Consider the following 5,234-nt stretch of genomic DNA (forward strand, 5'->3'; position numbering starts at 1 on the left):
TTCTGAGAAAAACTCCCTCTGACCCACCAAACTGAATACCTCAGTAGCAAAGTAAACTTTATTTGTTCTCCCATGAGTTTTAAAGTGGCCCAATTATTTCTATGATGAAAATGTCTTCTGCATTTTCCCCAATCATTCTTCTTGTTTGATGGGAGAGAAATGGCTTTCAGATCTTTCCAAGGGAGAAGAACATTTTGTAGATTTCCCATGGCTGCGGTGCTGTGTCTTTATATTTACCTTAGTTGTAAGGCGCCTGAGAGGTGTTTGTGTGTGCTCTGTCTTTCATTGCACAGCCATGTCTCCCTCTCTCTGGCTTCCCATGCTTCAGCCATATTGGTCAAAGTCAAACTGGGCAAAGACTGCAGAGGAAAACTCCTTCCATGGCACTTTATCAGATTAAGAAGAAGGCGTAGCCAGAGATTCTGTGGAATGATGGAGATACAGGTAATAGGGAAGAAAAAGTACCACTAACTGCCTCTTTGTAAAATTAAGTACACTAAAAATGTCTCCAAAAGAAATAAGTTCCCTAGCATGAGGCAGAAAGTATAAGGCAGAAAAACAAGCCTCTTTTCCAGGAAAAGGAAACTTTGGGAAAATTGGGGGATAGATTTTGGCATTTAAATTTGCTTTTCTTTTGATATATTACGGGGAACTTGTGTTTTTTATATATATAATTTTTATTAGAATTTTCACATAAGTAAAAGATAAACATGAAATAATATAAAGTGAGATCAAGAAAAAGAAGAAAAGATAAAAGAAAAAGTGTAAAAGATAGTACAAATAGAAAAAAAGAAAAGATATATAAAGAAGCAACTTATAATCTCCTTTACAGCAGTTACAAACTTATTGTCCCTCCTCCCTCTTTAAAATTATATTACATGATTCCCTTCTTCCCATATTCAACCCTTTTTAATCAGCAAATCCAAAAATCACCAGTTCTTTTTTTTCCATTTTCAGCAACAGGTCCCTAAGAGGTTTCCAGTCTTTTATAAAAATCCTTGTTGTCTTATCCCTGATCAAAGAAGTCAATTTTGCCATTTCCACCAGTTCTGCCATCTTCATAATCCACTCCCCCATTGTGGGTATTTCAGTATTTTTTCATCTTTGTGCATATAATAGTTTAGCTGCAGTTACTATATACGAAACCAATCTTCCATAAACCTTTTCTAATTGGCTATCCATAAGCCCCAGTAAAAAAAGTTGTGGTTTCATCTGAATATTAGTCTTTAAAATTCTTTGTATCATTATATGTATTTGTATCCTTTTTTTTTTTTTTTTGCTTTTTCGCAAGTCCATCATGCATGGTAAAATGACCCTTCACGTTTTTCACATTTCCAACATTGGTTAGAGGTACCTTTATATAGGAACTTGTGTCCCTTCAGATGTTGCTGGACCACTGCTTCATAGCTAATGATGAGAGATGCTGGAAATTTTATTTCAGCAAATCTGGAGATCAAGAGGTTCCCTACCTCTCATGTGTAATGGCCGTATGTGAAGGATGCATGAGATGAGTCTCAGAAAGTTCCTGGTAAAATCTCACCTCCAGTATGAGCCAATGAGTTAGCTATGGCATGGATTCACCTCTTGTCTAAAACCTTCCTCACTATGGGAACAATAATACTGAAAAATGTGTCAGTTGCAGTATCAAATTCTATATTCTATAGTTTATAGAAATTGGTACATCATCTCTTTTGTTTTTGTATGTATGTTTTTCTTTGTGTAATTATTTCTATCCAGTATAGGTTTTAGAAGTGCCCCACCTCACAGGGAAGTTTGGGAAAAAAATCCTAGAAGGTATATGTATGTAAAGACATTAAATGCTAAATTGTTTCACTATCAAGGGTGGTTTGGTTTTTTTTAGTGATTAGGGACAACTCAAAATCATGGATATGTTTAGTAGGTAAGTTGATAGTTTGGAGAGGGATGATGCTCTTCATAAAACATGCTTGAGATCATGCAATATACTAGATTAGACTAAAATGGGTAATTTATGGTTTAGCACATCATGAGAACCAAACCACTTTCTTAGCAAGTTATGTGGATCAGGCCATCCTTCCTCCCTCCAGTCAAAGGGAGTTCAGGCAGTAGGGTAGGAAAAGACCACAACTTGTGACTCCATTGCCAATGGGGACAGTTTATAGGATTTTCCCCCACTGCACTCTAGAACTGAAGATAACATCTTAACATCTTACATTCTGAAACATTAAGAGTAAACTAGTAGCAGATTCAGTAACTAAACCAGTGTGAGAGATGAAACTATTCATCTGAATGAGCACATTTGTGGCTTTGGGGAAATTGTTGGATTCCAACTCCCATTAGCCCCAGCCAGCATAGAGAATGAACAGCCACAGGGGTCTCTGTGGGGGAAGAGGTTTAAAAAAAAGTCAAGGTGGTAGCTGCATGAGCAGAGCCCCACTCCATTTTTATCTGTGTAAAAGAGGAGAGGCTTCCATTGTGTGGTTGCATCTGCCATTTTGACTTGTTTTAACCTCCCTGTGCAAGTGATCCTGAACAATAATGATAGCTGTTGTAGTCCACAAGTATTTGGAAATCTCACAGGACAGAATGAATATGGAATGTTTCAATATCCCTGATATTTAATTTGTCTGTTTTTATTTGTTGACAACCTCACTGTGTGAAATTACTGCCTTTGTGGACAGAGTCCTGCCTGTAGCTTTTAGTCAATTGGTTGGATTAATCCATTAAAACATGATCACTGACTAAAAAATGTCTCCAAGTTAAATCTCTGCTGAATCAAGCGATAGTTGACAAGTAACAGTTGGGTCAATTACAACCAGCAGTGTTACGCAATCAAAAGCAACCTGATTTGTGGATATTCTCATGATTTGATGTATATCTCATCAAGCGGGGGAAACTTGAGTTTTAAAGACAATAATGTATTGATCCATGGATGGAGGCATTAAGGATATGGGGGGGAGGGAGAAAAGCACATTTTGTGTTACAAAATTTATACAATTCTGTAAACAGAGAATATAAAACTATCATATTTGTTCTCATGCCAGTTTTGAGACTGCTAAAGATGTTAGTTTACAGATTGGTAACCAAGGCTGAAGAACTAAATATTGTGGGCAAATTTAAACCTTTTAACACTGAAGTCCACTTCAGGCACTGCAAATTTATTCCTCCAAAGATAAATCACAGAATAATTTAAATGGTAGAGCCAGGGAGGAGGGGGGAGCCAACCCTGAATGTTTTACAGAATTGACTGGTTCAAGTTAATATATAATTTTAAAACAATTATAACTTGTTCTGAGACCCATGTGGAAAGGGAGGCAGGGAGGAACCAGGCTGCTGTAATGAATAGCAGAGAGGTGTTAATGCTTGCTTGAGGTCTGAAGCATTTACTTCAAATAATTTTTGAAGTGTGCACAGTGCTACTAGGGTAAGGGAGCCCCTCCCAATTACCAGTGGTCATTCGTAAGGACATTAATTAATTAATGGAAGGACATTTTTACCATTTTTTATCATTTTTTTCCTGACATGTCCTGCTGTCTGTGCTGAAAGAAAACAGGTCTTATTTTTCTGTGTGGCATCCTTTCACATCCTTGAAAAGTTCTCTCTCTCTAGGTCTTCACTTTATTCCTAGTTCCTTTTTTCTCTCTCTTCATGGTTTATTAGGACTAGCAACTTGAGGCTGCAAAAATCCAGGCTACAGCTAGATGGCAGCAAGAAATAAAGACAGCTCCAACTCTCTGCTGCCATCTAGTGGTCATCTGGATTTTTTTTGCCCTAGGCTGGTAGTGTGATGGAATGTGAGGGTGACCTTGGAAGATGAGGGAAGAGATGCCACCTAGAGAACGATCAGATAAAAGAGAAAGGAGCCCCCAACAGAGTAACGGCCGGAGAAAGAAACTTAGGAAGGACCCGTCCAAATTACTCAGGCGGTAAATAGGGAGGACGGGAGGTTTGTACTTTCAGATTTGCAAGATTCTGTTAATGTAGCCTTACAATAAAGTAGAATGAACTCATGTAGCTGTGTTTCCTGTCTGGTTTATCTGGGAGGGCTGTCAGGTAGCCCTGGGTTTACACAGTGAACCTGACCTTACTGTAGTTTGCTCAGTGAATCCACTTTTCTGAGTCTGCATGAAACACTGAACCATTAACTGATTTCATGTGCATATTCACACAGCCCTTTAGTCCAAACAGGTGGCTTGCTAGTTTTCTGTGGCCCACAGCCCTTAGAAAACTGACACAGGAAATCAATAGCCTTAAAAAGAATATTCAGGTTGTCCAACTGCAGGTTGGTTTAAACCAGAAAGGTGGCACCTAGTATAAATGAGAATATAAAACTATCCTTGAAAGAATAGAATAAGCCCAAGAGGCAAAAAGAATGCAATATATAAATAACCTTGGGCTGGCCCAGTTCCTGGGGTGCTCTCTGTAGTTGCCTGGCATCTGTACTGAGTCAACACATCAGCCAGCCCTTTGTGGCCTTGGTTGCAGCTTTTAGCACTAAAACTTCCGTCCAGGTGCAAATGACTCATAGACTTTCTCTCTCCTCCCTCACCCTCCCTTGCAAGTGCAGCTCTAGTCATTGTTTTCCAGAGAAAGGTTGAATAGAGAGGGAGGAACTGAAAGGAGGAAGACTTTGGGAGGAACAGGTGGGTGGGGGAAAAGTCCAGAAAAAGAGATCTGGAAGCCCCCACCCCATAGTATGGAAAAAGCCAGTGAAATAATGCAAATGTTTAAAAGGTCAACAGCTGAACTGCAGTCAGAAAATAATTCTTAATAGCTTTGCAGGGAAAAAATGTCCTTAACATTAATCATATCTGAGCACCTAGTATAGAGCTTTTCACAGAAAAGCAACAAGAACGGTGTTATTTTTTGGAGTGCATAAAGTATATGTAGAGCCAGCTAGTAGATAAGTGGATATAGATGAAAGGGGAACTTAAGCAAGTAAAATGCATTAAAGTACAAAAGATACAATCTGTGACCATTCAATTAAGGAACAACAGTAACTGGCCACAACATCTGAGTTTGGCTAAAGGCCAGCCAAGGCTTAACATTAAGTTAGGTGCCGGATGCAGGGAAAATGAAGCTCCTTCCTCTTGAGCAGACCTGCGAAGAGGAGGCTTTATAAAAGTTAGACTGTTTCCACTTCCCTCTGTACAAATTAAAGATTAAAATGCCTCTCTTCTTTGGCACCTAGCAGTTCTATATTAAATCATACAGTAGCTGAGTTCACACACTGAGCTAAGGCATGGCTTGCTTAG

This window comes from Candoia aspera, chromosome 3, assembly GCF_035149785.1.
Source record: "Candoia aspera isolate rCanAsp1 chromosome 3, rCanAsp1.hap2, whole genome shotgun sequence".
NCBI lineage: Eukaryota > Metazoa > Chordata > Lepidosauria > Squamata > Boidae > Candoia > Candoia aspera.